Source organism: Dipodomys spectabilis, unplaced genomic scaffold (genome assembly GCF_019054845.1).
Source record: "Dipodomys spectabilis isolate Male_0828 unplaced genomic scaffold, ASM1905484v1 ptg000095l, whole genome shotgun sequence".
Taxonomy (NCBI): Eukaryota; Metazoa; Chordata; class Mammalia; order Rodentia; family Heteromyidae; genus Dipodomys; species Dipodomys spectabilis.
The window spans coordinates 18,813,486-18,831,985 of NW_024870772.1; the positions used below are offsets into that span (position 1 = coordinate 18,813,486).

The following is an 18,500-nucleotide window of genomic DNA, read 5'->3' on the forward strand; positions in this document are numbered from 1 at the left end:
ATTGTCAGAATGACAAGAAGATGAGCCACACCATGAACCATTGTGGGTTGTAGGGAGACAAATTACCATGATCTTATTCAAGCTAGTTAACATGACTTCAGGGTTGTCCTTTCTCAACTTCTTTGAGAAAGCCTGGCAATGATCTTTTCTAGCTTAGAATTCCTAACAGTATTTTATAACTACAAACACTGACAAAGAGAACTAAGACCAAGTTAATTGACTAGAAAATGTACCCTGAACACATTTGGAATTCTCAAGAGTGGATAAAACATCTAAATGAGTTGGTTGGAGAGACGAAAAGATTAATTATCTTTGAGTAGTGACACTAAACCTATAGCTTTCGATTTGGCTGATTATTTCTGTCTGAAAGAGTGGGGGTGTAAGCAAAGGATGTACGCAAAGAAGTTGTTCTGCTTAAGGCAAGATATGAATAGGCTATCTGTACACATTCTCTTCCATACTGAGATTTTTTTTTATAAAGAAGTACTAACAATAAGCAAAAACTGAACAAAACTACATAAAGAATCCCTGAGTCTAGAGAGGGGTCCTCAGACCCCAACAATCTTACTGCTTTGTGACTCCTTTGTGGAATTAAAAGATGGCCAAAAAACTCCTGTGAGGTTTTCAGGGACAAGTGGAAGTAAGCCACTGTTATTGGAACACTGTTATTCATACCTCACAAGAAGGGAGCCTCATGCAGAGTGTATTATGAAGGGAGCCTAATGAAACTGAGTGTGTGGCATGGAGATTTCTGACAGGTGTTTGTGCTGTTCATCTTGCACGTCAGAGACGCTGTATGGTATCTGTGAATCATTTCTTCAGATAGGGCTCCCCACTGTGAGATGACATCATTCGGTTATGTCTTAAAGGAGAGATAGAGCAGAAAGTGGCCCTGACCATCTGTCTAGAAATGGTTCAGAAATGCAGGCACTTGGGTGGAAACTGATATGGAAAGGTAATAATGATCACAAACTGAAGAGGATGAGGATTTTGCTTTCCCTGGAACTTAGTAACAAATTATCAGACTCACATAAAGAACAGAATGAATGAGAAATTTTGTGAGATTTTTTTTTAAAGTAATAAACTAGTACTGCAACATAAAGGGGCTGTTGTAGCACCTTGTAAACATTGTGATTTCTGTTTCCCATAAAGGAAGGCTGTGTCCTTACACCAGTCTTAAAAATTAGTGTGATAATTGATCAGACCTTACTCCGGAGTTTATGTGGCAATTTAAGAATAGCCAAGACCATCCAGAAAAGAAAGAGAAAAGCACAAAGTATTTTACAGTTAGGCAGAAGCTCTACAGGAATCTTGTTACAACCCATGCACTACAGAGAACAAGATCTTTATAAGAATCTGACTACACCGAGGGATCAAGATAACAATCAGTATACTCAAAGGTCAGATTAGACACACTTAAAAAGGAAGAATTTTAAAAAGCAGTTCAGAGATAAAAACAATACAACAAAGATCAGAATCATAAATGGCAGCTCCACAATCTTTTCCTTTTTTAAAAAATACTTTCCTTTAAAAAAATCTTTAGTGGGCCGGGAAGAGCGCTTGCCTTGCATGCATGAGGCCCTGGGTTCGATTCCTCAGTACCACATAAGCAAAAAGAAAAAAAAGCCCGAAGTGGCGCTGTGGCTCAAGTGGTAGAGCACTAGCCTTGAGCTGAAGAGCTGAGGGACAGTGCCCAGGCCCAGAGTTCAGGCCCACGACTGGATCCCCCCCCCCAAAAAAAAAATCTTTAGTTGTACAAAGGGTTTCAATTCAATGTCAATTTAAGAGTACAATGCATCTTCATCAACATCATCACCCCAGCCCCCATCGATCCTGGCTTTACCCATCCTGGCTTTACCCATCCCCTCCATTGTTTTTATTTTATTTTATATGACTGGGTCTCATTTCATAAGGCCAGACTGGACTGAAACCCATGATCTTCCTACCTCAGACTCCTACATGTACAAAGGACTTAAAAATAAGTTGCAGAGGCTGGGAAAGTGGTCAGCGGTAGAGTGCTTGCCTCCCATGCAGGAAGCCCTGGGTTCGATTCCTCAGCATCATATAAACAGAAAAGGCCGGAAGTGGCTCAAGTGGTAGAGCACCAGCTTTGAGCTGAAGAGTTGAGGGACAGCACCCAGGCCCAGAGTTCTAACCCCACAACTGGCCAAAACAAAACAAAACAAAAATAAGTTGCATGATGAAAAGATAAATTAACATGAATTACTTATAACCCATACTGTTTTAATACAATTCCAATAATTACTTTTTATATTTGAACCAAAATCTGTTTTCCTTCTGAAAGACCAGAATGCGCCAGACATTTTATTTTATCCTATTTTTTAATATATATTTTTTATTGTAAAGATACTTACCAAGGGGTTACTCCAGACGTTTTATATGCTAGCTTTTCCATTTTGTTTAAGAGATCCCACTGAGTCTTCCCTTCTCTAGGTAAAATATCAACAGTTTAAATGTCACACATGTATTCCTTCCTCTCCTCTCTCTGGTCATAGCTTACCTTGTTAACTCAGGTGTGTGGACTCACGTCAGGGTGGAGTAGGACAGTACCTACTACTTTTAGATTTGGCTGGTTATTTCTGTCTGACAGAGTTGGGGGTAGGCAAAGGATGTAGGCAAAGAAGGAATTTTGCTTAAGGCAAGGTATGAATAGGCTATCTGTACACATTCTTTTCAATACTGAGATTTTTTTTTATAAAGAAAAGAAGTTCTAACAATAGGCAAAAAACTGATTGTACTGAACAAAACTACCAGCCAAATCTAAAAAAGCATTTGCTTTTTTTTTTTTTGGTAGCTACATCCTTCAGATGAAGGAGTCTAGGAATAACCATCAAGTGAGGCAGGTCAACAAATCAGAAATAGTGGGTTCCTTGGGTGTTCATGAAGATTGGCAATGAGAAATCGTAGTTTATACTTCAAAGAGTTCATAAATTCCACTGTGAGGATGGGGCCAGGTCTGTTCAGTTTGTTCCTAAAGAATCTAAACAGATCTAAAACAACGTGGGGTCAAACTGTAGATATCTAGCATAATTTAATGTTTTACAATCACAAATAGCATAGAGCCTAGGCTGGATAGCATTCATAGTATCTCAAAAGCATCTTTTTCCTTGGTTTTGAACCCAGCACTTGGTGACTTTCTGACCCAGAAGCAGACATGAAATATTTTTTTAAAAATATTTTTTATTGTATAATTGTAACCCCTCTGTACAGTATGTTCTCAAATAAAATAAAATAAAATTTAAAAAAAAAATATTTTTTATTGTAAAGATACTGTACAGAGAGATTACAGTTACATGAGTAATGAGTACATTTCCTATCGAGCATTGTTATACCCTCCTTTGTTTTTCCCCATCATCCTTTCCCTCCCCATTTCCCCAACTCTTCCTCTCCCCTCCTCCCCCCATTTGTAAAGTTCGTTTTCAACATAGTATCTTGTACATCTCATTGCTACAGTGGTTCAACCTGTATCCTTATTTAATCATTTTGTTATTTTCCTTCCCCTCCCCAAATTACAAAAATGTATATAGAAGATGCAGGGCACCTACATCCAATACAGTGAAAACAGGGGTTATACCATGGGGCAAGAACATACAAAAGAAACAAAAAAAACTTAGTACATTATAAATACATTAAAGACAACAGCAAGAAAGATAAAACCTCTTGTGTCCCTATCTTGGGGTTCATTTTGCTTAGCATCATCTTATATAGTCATATGTACATAGCTTTTGACCTTTTCTGCTTGTCCTTGACATATACTAGTAATTGCAGATAAGGGAAACCATGGGACCTATGTTTCTTTGGGCCTGGCTTACTTCACTTAGTATAATTTTTTTTCAAGTCTTTCCATTTCCTAACAAATGGGGCAGTGTCATTCTTTCTGATGGAAGCATCTAGGTTGGTTTCATATCTTAGCTATGGTGAATAAATCTGTGATAAACATAGTTGTGCTGGTAACTTTAGTATGGTCTTGTTTGTGATTGTTTGGGTAAATGCCCAAAAGTGGGATTGCTGGGTCATAGCTCTATGTGTAGTCTTTTGAGGAACCTCCATACTGCTTTTCACAGTGATTGAACAAGTTTACACTCCCATGAACAATGCAGTAGGGTTCCCTTTTGGCCACATCCCCTCTAGCATCTGTCATACAGCTATGTTAAGTTTCATGTGAGTTAATGAATACACTTTTAATGAAAGCTCGTTAATGTGTTTCATTTGAAAAGCAAAGCAACTGAGCACCAGGATAGACAAACCCAGGAAGAATTTATATCAAGATCTGTTTTCTCTTGTCCTAGATGGTCTCAACAGAGACAAACTGTCCTTTAAGTATATAATCCAGAGAAAGTTATCTAATACCTTTTTAAAAAGTAATCAGTATGTATTCAAGGTTGGCTTATACAAAGAAGACTAACCTCAGTTTTTACAAGAGACATTTTTGAAAAGTTAGTATAATAATTGTGTAAATTAAATTATTTTTCCATTTACTGGTATTGCTTTAGGAATGCTTGATAGCATTCATGCTTCACTGTCTTAGTAATGTCTGTAACAAGCTTTTGAAAAAAATTTAAAACTTGTTATCATAAAGATGATGGTACACAGGGGTTACAGTCACATAGGTCAGGTAAAGAGCACATTTCTTTCTTGGACAAGGTCACCCCTTCTCTCATGCTTTCACAAATTTTACCTCTGATCCCCATCCACAAGTTGTATAGTTCACTTCAAACAGTGTCTAGCAAGTATCACTGCTGCATTTGTTCACTGTTTGTCCCTCCCAAAGACAGACAAGACCAAAAAGAAAACAAAAACAACAACAAAGAAAAAAACCACCTTGTTTCCATTTCCTGGAGTTCATTTTAATAAATTTCATTGCATATGATCACAAGTGTAACAAGATTTTTAGGGCCTTTTACAATAAATGGTTCAAGTTGGCAAGGCATGTTATTTAAACTTCCATATGAAACGAGAGTAGAGGGGATGAGATCGATCCAAACATATTGTAGATGTACATGGAAATGTACTGATGAAATCTTCCTTTTTATAACTAATGTAAGCTAAAAAAGAACTCCTTAAATAATCACATTTAGGCATGACTTTTATTTAAACATATTTTTATTACCTTTTAACTAGTTTTACAAGAGTTTTTTTTGTTTTGTTTTTTTTGGGGGGTCCGGTCGTGGGGCTTGAACTCTGGGCCTGGGCGCTGTCCCTCAGCTCTTCAGCTCAAGGCTAGTGCTCTACCATTTGAGCCACAGTGCCAATTCTGGCTTTTTTCTTTTTTTGCTTATGTGGTGCTGAGGAATCGAACCCAGGGCCTCATGCATGCAAGGCAAGCGCTCTACCACTGAGCCACCTTCCCAGCCCCACAAAAGAGTTTATAAGTACGATGCATCTTGATCGATATCTTCCCCAGCAATCGCTTCTACCCTGGTCCTTCCCCTCCTTTTTCTGAGTTTCACAGTTTTCTTAGTTGAATTTATTTTAAAATTAGGGAATTACATGTTACATTTTCTTAAAAAAAAGAGTACATCTGTATTTTATACATTGGACAGTACACACCTATGACTGTGATGACTTAAATCAGAAGATACTTGAGTATGATATACGATATCACTGAAGTTTACTTTCTATTCACAAAACCTTTAATTTGGAATGATACTTTTAAATCATGGGCTGTACTATTCATTAATATATATAGTATGATTTTAGAATTCATTAAATATTTAATGAGTATCTTCTATGTATTAAAACACTAGCAGGTGTCATGTTACAAAACAATGCTTCAGATGTTTCTACAAAAGAATTTTGTCTATAAGTTGTAAACTTATAAACAAAGCTGATGTAATTCATATGCTTTAAAAAAAAAGGCATGAAGACTAATGTAGCTCATAGGAAGAATGCTTGATAGCATATACAAAGCCCTGAATCAAACTCCAGCACTATGAACAAACAAACAAAAGTTAAAAATAAAGCAAAGACATAGAGATACTTCATATCTTATAACTAAAAAGCATTTTTATAGCTAGGCCCAGGCTTGTGCCTGTAATCCTACCTACTCGGGGCAAAGATCAGGAGGATCACCATTTGAAACCCACCCAGGCAAAAACTTGATGAGACCTCATGTTAACCAATAAAAGTTTGGTGTGGTGACATATTCTGTAATCCCAGCTATGTGGGAAACATAAATAGCAGTCCAGACCTACTCAGACATAAAGATGAGATACTACTTGAAAAATAACTAAACCAAAAGGGACTGGGACATGGCTTAACTGGTAGAGCACCTGCCTAGCAAGTTCAAGGTCCTGAATTCAAGTCCCAGTACTATAAGAAGTAAAAAGAAAGGATAATTTATGTATATTTAAATGGCCAGTGTTATGATTTTTAAGAGTTTTCTACTTTCAGAATTTTTATATTATTTTTAGTAAGTTAAATAATGCATGTTAAGCAAAAGATGGCCTCTTTCATTTACCCTATGTCTTCTAATGTTTGACATAATGAGTGCATGCTAACTTAAAAAAAACAAACCCAAATCCCTAAACTCAAGATTGTGGACAAATAGGACTTGACATCTATCCCTCTCAGGAGTGCGCAGCCAACTGGGGTTATCACTCAGGCAGGAAACACCACTCAGGGAGGAATTCAACTAGGGAGCCAAAGGGTGAGTCAAGTTTTCAAACAGGAAGGGATGGAGAATCTGCTTTTGGCTGTCAGAGGTTGCTGGTGTGAAGCTCCAAAGCTTCTGTGGAAAGATGACACCTGCCTTTGTAGTTAGAAAGTTATTGCCGGGAGATGAAGCTAAGAGGACAGCATTGTGTGCTATGCTTAGTTTTATTGAAAGGTAGTACCAGACCCAAGAAGCTAATTTTAGTTTCAACGCTGACATTTGGTACCTGATATGATCTACAACAAATCCTTCAAACTTCCTGGTCATAATTCCCTATCACCCAATTGTCTTGGCTCCATTAGACTATGTCTATAAGTGAAAGCAACATTTTTTAAAAATTAAATTACAAATATTACATCGGAGGAGACCTCACCAATTTGACTGCTAGAAATAAGCTTTTAAATGTTCCTGGAGACATGTGAGGGTTTCTTGGGTTCCCTTAGACATGGCCTGTATTGGTTTGTGCACATTGCTGCTTTGGGTCCTTTGTACATCCCAGTGGTCTTTTCTGACTCCTTTCCTGAAGATAGGGGACACCTGCCTTTCTCCACTGCACCATCTCCACCTTGGGACAGCGATTGTCAGTAGTTCCACACAGTATATAATACTTGTCAGTAGTTCACTGAAGATTCTTGCAAAACAACGGAGGTAGAACACAGTACTCAGGGAAACAAATCCTTCCTCCTCCTTTCCTCTTTTCCTTCTCTCCTTTAACTTCTTTCCTCCTTCCTACGAGTAGTTATTGAGGACTTACTGCGCACTTAGCCCTGAACAACAAATGTCCCTATTCATGTATTCTACAGTCTAGTGGAAGAAGCAGACAGAAATTAACTAATCACAAAATCAATGGCCATGGTTTGCTGATACATGCTTTGATGACAAGTAGAGTTCTGGATAAAGGAGAATTTACTTAGTCTGGGAAGTCAGGACAAGCGTTCCTGAAGAAATGACAGCAGAGCTGAAAGTTGCAGGACTCTGGGGTGTTCAGAGGTTAAAGGAATGGCAGGGACTGATATACAGTAGTGAAGGAACAGCTTGTGGGAAGGTGCTAAGACGAGGTCTGGTCTTGTTTTGAGAAAACAAAGGAGTGTGAGAGTCAGAAGGAGATGAGAGCAGAGGAGAAATTTCAGCAGACCATGCAGGTAGCCATGGGACACTTGTGAAAGATTTTTAAACAGATGAGTGACATGGTTAGGTGTGAATTGCCTGAGGAGAATACCTCTGTTGGTAGAATGCACACATTCCCAACAACAGGCAAACAAGTCAAAGCCTAGAAACACAGGAACTAAGAAAAGCAATGAGGACTTTGTAATCTAATAAATTTTAATGTCTCATATTTTTGAAAGTCTTAGCAGCTAGGGACAAGTAGCTTATGCTAGTAATTCTAGCTATGCAAGATGCTGAGTATAGGTATGATCAGAGTTTGAAGACAGGGCAGAAAAGTCTGTGAGGCTCCATCTCGAATTTATCAGCAAAAAGCTGGACTGGGTACATGGCTAAATTGGAAGGGTACCAAGCCTGGGAAGTGCAAGTCCCAGGAGTTCAAGTCCTGGTACGGGATAGCAGCCTTATTTATAACAGCCCCAGAGTGAAAATAACTCAAATATCTATGTACTGATAAACTGACATATGCTGTATGAATAGAATGCAACCACACTTTAGCAATAAAAATAAAATATTGGGACTGGAGGCATGGCTCAAGTGGTAGGAGCAGCTGATTAGCAAGAATGAGGCACTGAATTCAGCTCAAGGAGAGCACTCACTCCACCACTTGAGCCACAGCACCACTTCCGGTTTTCTGGTGGATTATTGGAGATAAGAGTCTCATGGACGTTCCTGCCCCGGCTGGCTTTGAACTGTGAGTCTCAGATCTCAGCCTCCTAAGTAGCTAGGATTATAGGCGTGAGCCACTGGCACTCCACTGTGAAACTATTTTTTAAAAAGTCTTAAAAAGAATTCATAAACTAGAGGAACTGTACAACTGGATCCTATCTTAAATATCTTCTCATTTGTTTATCTAAATTTGTAGTTCTCAATTAATCTTAGTAGAGAGCTGTAAACATTTTCAAAAGAACTTAATTAGCATTTCAACAGTGATCTTAATTGAATACCTTTTTGTCACATTTTGCCCTTAAACAGTAACCCTACTTTTTAAAAATCTTGTTTTCATTAAATCTTGTTTTCATTAAAAATGAAGGTGCTACCTTCCTCACGGCTTCTAAAAAAGTACTTAAGCTTCAACTAAATATATGTGAATCTTTATTCATTACATACTACATAGGTTCAAAATAGCTGCAGAGAAAGGGAGTATGAGTTTGGCATGTGGCAATGCTTCCGTTTCTCCAGTCTGAGAAGCTGAGAAGGCCAGCCTGTCTTAGGAAAGCATTCCTGGTATCTCTATTCATCAGCATCATAGTTCCTCAGCTGGTGTCTGTATCCAATTTCCTTTGGCTTGTGCTGTGACCCTCTTAGGTTTTCATAGTAGTCCGTTTCATTTCCCTTTCCAACTTCCGTCCTACTGGTGTGTGTATGCCAAAGTGGAATTGAGGCTTAACCACTGGCATGTAGACTAAGTTGCCCTGTTTTATGTATGAGGAAGATGAGACTCTGGGTGATAAGGAGCCTTGATTTGGTTGTGTCACAGAGAGGATTTTACATTAGAAGCCCTCTCCTGATTGTTACCTTATTATTTTTTTTAATCAGAGCAAAAAAAAAACAAACCACAAAAAACTAAACATCTCCTTCAGTTTCCAGCTTTCAATCAATATTTTCAAATCTTTCACTAAGAAGTAAGTAAGTACAGCGGTATTAGGTTCCCTTTTCCTTAGAATTGACTATGAGGGAAGAGAGGTGGTTATAGCTGAGTGTAAATGTAGAGAAGAAAACTAAGTGTGAGCTCTTCCTTTTAACCCAAGTGTTTTCTCAAGTAATAAAACCTTTCTGGCTTATTTCCATGTGGTCTTCAGAAAAGGCAGCACACAGTACTAGAGCTTTGACCTAATAGATCTTCAAAGAATGCCAAGGTCAGTGGAATTTAAATCTCACAAATTGTCTCTCACTTGGGCTATACGTTTCCACCCTGCTTCAGTTTTAGCCTCCTTTTAATCCTTCCTCCATCTTGTCTCTGAATAGAAGTTTTTTGAGTCAACTTTGAGAATTTCTTCCCTGTTGAAAACTCTTCAGTGGTCTTCCCTGCTTAAAACTACATGGAAGAGGAATGAATTCCTTTCTTGGCTGACGAAGAAGGAAATTATAGAGGATCTAGCCCCTATTTACTTCTCCAAACTTATTTCCTCTTACTTTCTCAATTCCCCACTCGCTAAAATGCTCCAGTATAGGTCTCAATTTAGGGCCTATCAATTACAATTTTCCTTTGCCAGAGGGAGGCTCATTTCTCCTATTTTTGTGCAGGATTTTTTATTTAGTTCCTGTACCAGGCTTGAAGAGGCTGGTGCTCTACCACTTGAGTCACAGAGCCATTTCTTGTTCTTTTGTTAACTGGTAATTGGAGGTAGGAATCTTAAGACTTTATGGCTGTGTTCCTGAGATCTGGCCTCCAGAGTAGCTAAGATTACAGGTACCAGGCCCAGGTGTCCGGCTTTTTGCCTCATTATTATTGAAATACTGCTTAAATAGCTCTTCAAAAGGACTGCCCCTCCTTAAGTATAGACACCATCGCATTATTTATCGTTATTTATTTGCATATAGCTTAACACCACAGATAATTTTCTCTTTCTTGTCCTCTTAGCTTTCTATGACTTTGTCTTCATCAATGCTTAACAGACATCCCGGAGTAGTGCCGAAGATTCCTAAGGACTCAACCACAATTTATTGGGTGACGTGAATACCCTTTATTATATGAATACCCATACATAAATACATATGTGTATATATATATACGTATTTCAAGTCCTTCTTCAAATCGCGCAAAAGTCAACCCATCATGAAAAGACTGAAAAAAAAGATGTCGTTTTCATCTACCCAAGTACCCAGATTGGGCGGGGTGGTCCTTGGACAGTCAATGTGACGGAACTAGCTACCGATTTTGACTGGCCATAGTCAACCTCTTGGCCTGTCCACTGGGCCTGGCGGCGGCAGGGTAAGCGGTGCCCGGCTTCTGCCGTGACACGGTGGGGACGTCGGGGTGCCCCGCGCGCTGGCTCCCGGGGTTCAGGCGGGGACGCGCCCGCCGGGAGTGGGCCTCCCGGAGGGAGATGCTAGGGAGGCGGGGCCAGGCCGTCGGGAAGGACGGGCCGAGCCGAGGCCGCGGGGCCCAGCGGGGCTGACGGCCGCTCCGGGAAGGGCCCGGGGCTGGCGACCACAGCCAAGCCGGCCGTCGGGAGAAGAAGGCATCGCTCAGACCGCGGCCTAATGGGGTCGCAGGACAGAAGGCAGGACCCGGCAACCAGACACACCTGCTGAACCAGCCGAGGCTGGGCTCCGTCGGCGGAGGGAAAGGGTTAAGCCGTTTCCAAGGCAACGGACGGGGAAGCGGCGCCCGCCGCAGGTTCGAAGGTCAGCCCGGGGTTTGAAACTCCCACGGCGTGAGCGGGATCTGGACGAATGGAGAGGCCGCCCCGGCGTCACGTGACCGGCGGCCTGGCTGCGCGTTCGCGCCCGGAGCACGTGGGAAGGCGTTATGTATTTATTATTTATTTATTTTCTTTCTCCTTTTAAAATCCCACCTTCTTTTGCGCGGGCTGGACCGTGGCGTTGTTCTCGCGAGAAGGGAGCTTCCTCCTCTCGCGAGAGTGAGTGGGAGGCGTGGGGAGTAGGCTGGGTCGCGAGCTGGAGCGGCGGCGGCGGCGGCGGCGGCGGAAGCCGAGGGGGCGGGCAGGGCGAGGGCGGGGGCGGGCCGCGGGGCTGGGAGGGGGGAGGGCTGGGGGGCCGCTGCCGGAGGGGGCGTTCGCTGCTCGCCCGGCTCGCGCCGCCGGTCGTTGTGGGCCGGTGATGACGGGCCGGTGACTTGCCCCAGAGCTGCGGCCGCCAGGTGAGCCGGACGCGGCCTCGCCCGCCCGCGCTGCGAGCTGCGCGCCGACGAGGATGGCGGCGGGTGGGGCCGGGATGGATGGATGGATGGAAGGAAGGAAAGAGGGAGGCTCGCTGGTTCGGGCCTCTCTGCCTGCCGGCAGTCCCCGCTTTGGCTGCGGGGGAAGCAGCGCTGCGCCTGGGCTCGGCGGTGGGAGGCGCTGGGCTTGGGAGGGAAGCCGAGGCCCCGGCTGTGAGGGAAGCGGGGGTCCGGGGGTCGCCGGGGTGGCGCCGGCGCCGCGGCCCCTCGGGGTGACAGGCTCCGTTCCCACCCCGCGGGGGTCGCGGGCGCGTGGCGGGGGGCGTGCGTGGGAGCACATACAGGAAGAGGAGGACCTTGCACTTTGTCCCCACACGGTATCTCTGGCTGTCAGCAGCCCTGAGCCCTGGAACCAAACCCGGGGATGGAAACCCAAGGCGTCCAGTGGCTCTTCTGAGAATCGATGGTTGCGTTTGCTGTGAGATTCTCTCCCGGCCCTTCATGGCTTCATGTGTTGATCGTTCAGAATTTCGAACGGATTGATAATAGTATGATTCCAAAAAAAAAGAAAAAAGGAAAGTGTAGCTGTAGCTAAAGCACTAAAACCTAAAACACGATCCTTTGGCAAAACGACAGTGACTAAAATCTGTAACACTACAGTGGTATGGTTTATTAACCGTCACCACCCCCCACCCCCCAGCGAATCCTCTTTAAAATCTTACTAATTGGAGATGTTTTGGGTTTAGGTATTAAGTCACTAAATGGTGAGAAATGCTGGCAGGAGCTTATGGCCTTACTGGAGTTGATAATCCGGTTAGCATTTTAGCTTTGTAATTGTCCAGTCTCTTCCAAAACGCTTAGCTTTCCTTAGCTTCCTTGTCCCTTGTTAGGGATGTTATGTCGAGTGATGGTAATTACGTTATATATGAAAACAGAAAATAATGTTCAGAAAAGGTGAATAATAATATGCAAAGATGATTTTTTTAATGTCTTGATGATTTTAGAATATATGGTAGCCCAGTGCCTTGGCATTCGTGTCACCTGTTCCAGTACTGCCATTTCATGAAGCTTTTAAATACACATTTTTCAAGTAATACCCTGGTTAGTCATACTGTTTTATGTCCCTTCAGACAAAATTGACCCAAAGGTTGATAGAGAATTCCACGTTTACTGTGGCTGTAAGGACGATTTATGAAAGATTAAAGAATCTGAGGGAATCAGGGAAAAATTGAGCTCAAGCCGAGCTCATGACTGGTGTATGAATCCACACAGTTTCACTATTGAAAAGACTGTAAAGACTTTTTGACTGTATTCCTAGGCTATGTGACTATACTCCCAGGCCAGTGCTATTTCTGTTTTTGAAGATGTGGAGTTGCCTAAGACCCCCATCAACAGTGAGAAATTCTGTAGTCTTCTCTAACCTCTCTAAGTCCAAGGGTAACTCTAGAAGCTGAAGAAGTCCCTCTTTTTATTTAGTTAGGTTCTGGAAGAAAAAAAAAAAGAATGGTACTTTTAACTTTAGTGTATTAATTCTAGGAACTTACTATCTGGAAAAGGAACTTGGACCAAACAATATGTAATACTTCTTCATTTAAAGGAACTTTCTAGTTATAAATAGGTATAGGAGTTCTATCCATGCATGAAAAAAAAAAGTGAAAAACTTAGAGAATGTCCTTTAGTCAAGGGGCAAAGGAGGCTAGTCTACATTTGAATGCTCCCTCCCGTGCCATCTTGGCAAAGAGGTAGGAAACCAGAACTTCTTGCTGTTTTTTACAGTGATTTTGCAAGGATTTCAAGTTTTAGGTTATTTGTTGCTTTAAAAAGTAATTGAAGTAACCTTGGATAGGGTAATTACTAATTACTTAGGCAAATTGATTTTTCTTTTATGAAGGGGCCTGGTAATTAGTAATAAAAATAACTGGGTGGAATGAGAAGTGGAGACTGGTCAGGAAAAGGTCTAACCTCTGTATGAGTTAAGGGGATATGTAAACTAGTGTGGTGAAGATGCTTTATTAGTTTCAAAACAGATTACACATTTCTAAATATTCATTTTTCCTCTTCATTTCTGTATATAAATGTATTAAATATACTCCCAACTGGGTGCTGGTGGAAGCCATCCTGGGCAGGAAAGAAAATGAGATTCTCATTTGCAATTAATAACCAAAAAGCTGAAGTAAGAGGTGTGGCTTAAGTGGTAGAGCATCAGCCTTGAGTGAAAAAGCTGAGACAGTGCCCAGGTTCTGAAGTCAAACTTTAGTACTGGTGCCTCTTTCCCTCCCTCCTTCCTCCCCTTCTTCCCTCCCTCTCCTTTCTCTTTCCCTCCCCCTTCCAAAAGTATATATATACACACACATACACACATGTATATATATGCATACATACATACATATTCTGGAGTAAAGGTCTTTAAAATACAGAGTACAGATTTGAGATGTACAGGAACTGAACATGATAAAAAAGAAAACTTACAACTATAAAATTATATTTTTGTATTTTTTGGCTGGTCCTGGAGCTTGAACTCTGGGCCTGGGTACTGTCCCTGCCCCTTGTGTTCAAGGCTAGTGCTCTACCACTTGCGCCACAGCATCACTTCCACCTTTTTTTGAGTAGTTTATGGAAGATAAAACCCTCATTTACTTTCTTGCCTGGGCTGGCTTTTAGCTGTGATCTTTAGATCTCGGCCTTCTGAGTTGCCACCAGCACCTGGCAAAATTCCATTTTTATGTTAGTCACTAATAATGACTTTATTTGACCTTTCTTAATGGCTTCAAGATTATTTGGCTGTAAGAAAAAGTCATTTGAATGAGCTTACCTTAAAAAAAAAAAATTTGTTATATACTTGGAGCATTGCTTCTGATTCCAGTTAAGCATCTTAGGAACCAGGAAGGCTTCAGTCTGACTTTTGATTTTTTTTTTTTCCTGGAAACACATAGTCCTCTATCTCTGTCCTCACTGTAGGTCTGTTCCAGTTCCTTACATACAGATACTGGCCTTCTCTTGAAAGCTCTTGGTTTCTGCTTTCCTGTCACTTTGGTTTGTCAGAGTGCCAATATAAGATTCACTTTACTTTGCAGCATGGTTCCTAGCAAGTGTATCTGACTCTCAATTCTAAATTCATGAAGAGAGAATTTGATTGGTTAGTTTCTACTTCTAGCTGAGTTGGTTGGGAGTTGGGAAAATGGGAATGGGAAATGGCTGGGAGGAGACGTTAGCTTATCTCACTGTAAGACTGTTTTAACACTATTGCAGCATGTTCTATAAGGAGTGTGAACAGGAAGGAGTGATGGCTACCTTTGGGGTACTTAAAGAACCTGCAGTTTGACTTACTTGCCCTTACATTGAATTTGTTCTCAGCTTGGTAATGAGACCACATTCACCGGTCTTCAGGATAAATTCTTTTGAGTGTGTGAGTTACTAATAATTACTTAAATGCATTGTGCATTTTCCTGCAGCAGCTTCTGCTGTGAAAATTCTGAATTGATGTGTGTTTAGCAGTTGATGGAATATGTAATAACAGATACAATAGAAGAGTCCCTGAGTACTGTGTCAAGAACTGTGGCCAGCTTCCTGGAGTGCATAGAGATGGAGGATCATTTCTGCTCTCAAAGAGGATAGAATTGTAGGGATGACCACACATAATTAAAACTATTTCTTGACTTGAGAACACTAAATCCTTGTGAATTTCTATCACCTTTCAGACTGACACTTATATGTGTGATACTCTGATCACCTTGGTCATGTCCCTTTAGATGCTCTGTTAATCTTCTTTCATAATCTCTGGGATCAGTTTTAAATTCTGAATGTGTGGATGATTTGTGTAACAACAAAATGTTGTATAACAACATTTCCAGATCTGATTCTCAACTACATCTGTTTTCTTAGTTGTCTTTTGGATTTTCATTGATACAAAATACTGTCTTAACAGTTATTGTACAGTTGACGATAGCTCTACCTTCTAAATTCCTCAGGCTTGAAATCTTAAGGTTATCTTTTATACCCTTCCTTTTTTATGTCCTAAATATCCTATCAGTGGGATTATCAGTATGGCATTATAGGTACCCTGTATGTTCTAGATGCTGACCATCTGCAAAACAGATACCTTCACATATTTCAGCTCCTGACTGCTTGTGGGTAGGGTCTTGTTTGCAAGAGTTTTTTTTCAGTAATAATACTTTTACAGGTTTTAGAGTTGCATGTGCCACTGAGGAAGAGACTCATGTTCAAACCTAGATTAAAATTTGGAACAATTTTTTTTTTTGTCAAATAATCTCATAGATGGGTTATTGTCAGAGTGTAAGAACATTACTTCAGCTTGTAGATACCATATTCACATTGAAAGTACAATGTAAGACTTTTAGTTTGTTATGTGTGTTTTTAAGGTGTGTTTACTGTTGCTGAACAGAGAGGTTTGAAATCAATAGCAGTCCACATTCCGTATTTGTCAAGTAGGCTCATGTAGGTACTTTAAATGTCTGTGACACAATAAAAAAAAAAAAAAAGAAAAGAACTAAACAATAAACCAAGTTAATACAGAGAAAAAAAATGTCTGTGACATGATTTAGAAGTGGGTCCTAATCAGGTTAGGAAGCAGTTCAAAGATCAATGATTTTTTTTTTTTTAATTTTGAAAAATGTGGCAGAACAAATATTTTATCCTGGGTTAATTTTTCAGAAAGTCCTTAAAATGAAAACCATATTTTCTATTTGTGATAACACTTTTACCATCAAATGCATCTCAGAGTTTCTTGTTTGTGATGAAATGTCTCTCACAGTAGTATGGTTGTTTATTGTAGATACAGTTGGAGGAGTGCAGAGATGAGTGAGCATGGCAGGCATTAGACTGTAGACTGAGAGCAAGGGCTTTATACTATTGTGTCCTAATCACTGCAACTTACACTTTTGCTACATTATCAGTGCTCAATGTTATTAGTATTTACAAGTTAGTGCAGGGCATAGACTTGTTAAACCAGCCAGTGTAGTCAAAAGTGCTAAAATAAGGCAATGACAGTTTTGCCTCTCAAGATATCTGGCAGTTTTTGTAGAATCTGATTTTTCACAGCTAAGTGGGTATTGCTGGAAACTAGTGGGTAGAGTCCTTGGGAGGACTTTGGAATGTCCTGGTTACAATGCCCAGACTTACCAAAATGTCCATGATGCTGCAGTAGAGACACTGTAGTGGAAGAAGAAAATAGTTATTATATGTGCAGAAATGAGGTAGAGTTACAATAAAAAGGGTAGAAAATACAAAGAAGCAAGTGAGTGTCTTGATACTTTAAATATGGTAACTAAATTTCATAAGTCAGACAACAGGTCTCTACACAAAAACACACACTTGGCATATATGACAGGCTTAATACTAGGCACTTCGTATAGATTATCTTAATCTTTTTTTTTTTGGGGGGGGGGTCAGTCACGGGGCTTGAACTCTGGGCCTGGGAGCTGTCCTCAGCTCATCAGCTCGAGGTGAGTTCTCTGCCACTTGAGCTACAGCACCACATCCAGTTTTCTGGTGGTTTATTGGAGATAAGAGTTTCACAGCTTTTCCTTTCTAGGCTGGCTTTGAATCACGATCCTCAGATCTCAGTCTCCTGAGTAGCTAGGATTACAGGTGTGAGCCACTGGCGCCTGGTTTATCTTAATCTTTCTAGATGTTACTTTTCTAATTTTTAGGTGTACAGCAACTGAAGACAAGATTAAAATTCAAGCTTTGGTTTATGAAACTTCAGAGCTCATGAAATTAGGTTAAAACTACATTTTAACTTGATGGTGGGGATTGAACCCAGGGCTTTAAAGCAGGTGATCTGCTACTTCACCTCTGGCCCTTCTGGTTTTTTGTTTTTTGTTTTGTACTTTTTGTTTTTAACATAGGATCTCACTAACTTTGCCCCAGCTGACCTCAAACTTGCTATTCTCCTACCTCCACCATAGTGTATGTTTGGATTACAGGCATACACCTACACACCCAGCTTCTTGCAACCTTTGAAAATCCAATAAACAGTATTCACAGAGAAAGGAGGGAGGGTGGCTTCCACTCAAGGGTAGAGCCAACTTTAGAGTGCCTACATGCCTTATCAGGTGCTGTTCACAAGCCTTATTGCATTGCCTTCCTGTGCAGGTGAGCCTTATCTCTTCTTTGCAGGAAGGCTGGGTAATATCTGTATTCTACTGCTCAATAGGTTGGTATTCTGTTTTACTTTCCTGGTATTTGCTTAGATTGTAGGACTATTTTTACTTACAGTCTCTTCAAATTATCATTTCATATACAGTATAAAATCTTTTGGCAGTATTATTCACCTTCCATCCACTACATCTTTTATTTTGTATTTCACTTTTATTTGTAATACATTGTGGCTATTTTTAGTTTGAGCAGTTTATTTTTTTTTCAAAAGAATAGAAATAGAAAATAATTTTAATATTATTGTGGCATTTACCATTTCAGGTGCTCTTTCATCATTCCTTTGGTAGCCCAAATTTCTAATTGATGTGTTTTTGCTCAGAGGATTTCTTTTCTATATTACTCTCAGAGCTCTTATTAGTCTAAATAAACTTACTTTTCCGTAAAATTTGAAAGGTGCTTTCATTATGTATGGGTATTTTAATTAATGCTGTTTTTTCCTTTCTAGTGCTTTAACATGTTGTCCTTTTTTCTCTATATGTGGTTTGTCCTTTTATCATAATTTTTTTTTATCATTTTCTTTTTAGCACTGGTTTCTACAAATTTGGTTGTGATGTCCTATGATTTTCTTCATTTTATTCTTCTTGGTGTTTGTTGGGCTTTCTTGGACTGTCACTTTATGGTTTTCATCAAATTTAGTGA

The 18,500-nt window shown here is 40.4% G+C and overlaps 1 protein-coding gene across 4 annotated transcripts in view; it reads left to right on the plus strand.

The window, feature by feature from the left end:
* Window positions 1–11,174: 11,174 nt before the first annotated feature.
* Window positions 11,175–18,500, plus strand: part of Akap11 (A-kinase anchoring protein 11) — a 49,873-nt gene continuing 42,547 nt past the window's right edge. For 3 of the 4 annotated variants that reach the window (XM_042685725.1, XM_042685724.1, XM_042685726.1), the window contains exon 1: window positions 11,175–11,191. The gene's annotated coding sequence lies outside the window, so the exon portion shown is untranslated. Of the gene's footprint in view, window positions 11,192–11,586; window positions 11,667–18,500 lie in introns of those variants that run through there. The other variant, XM_042685721.1, reaches the window with a different exon arrangement.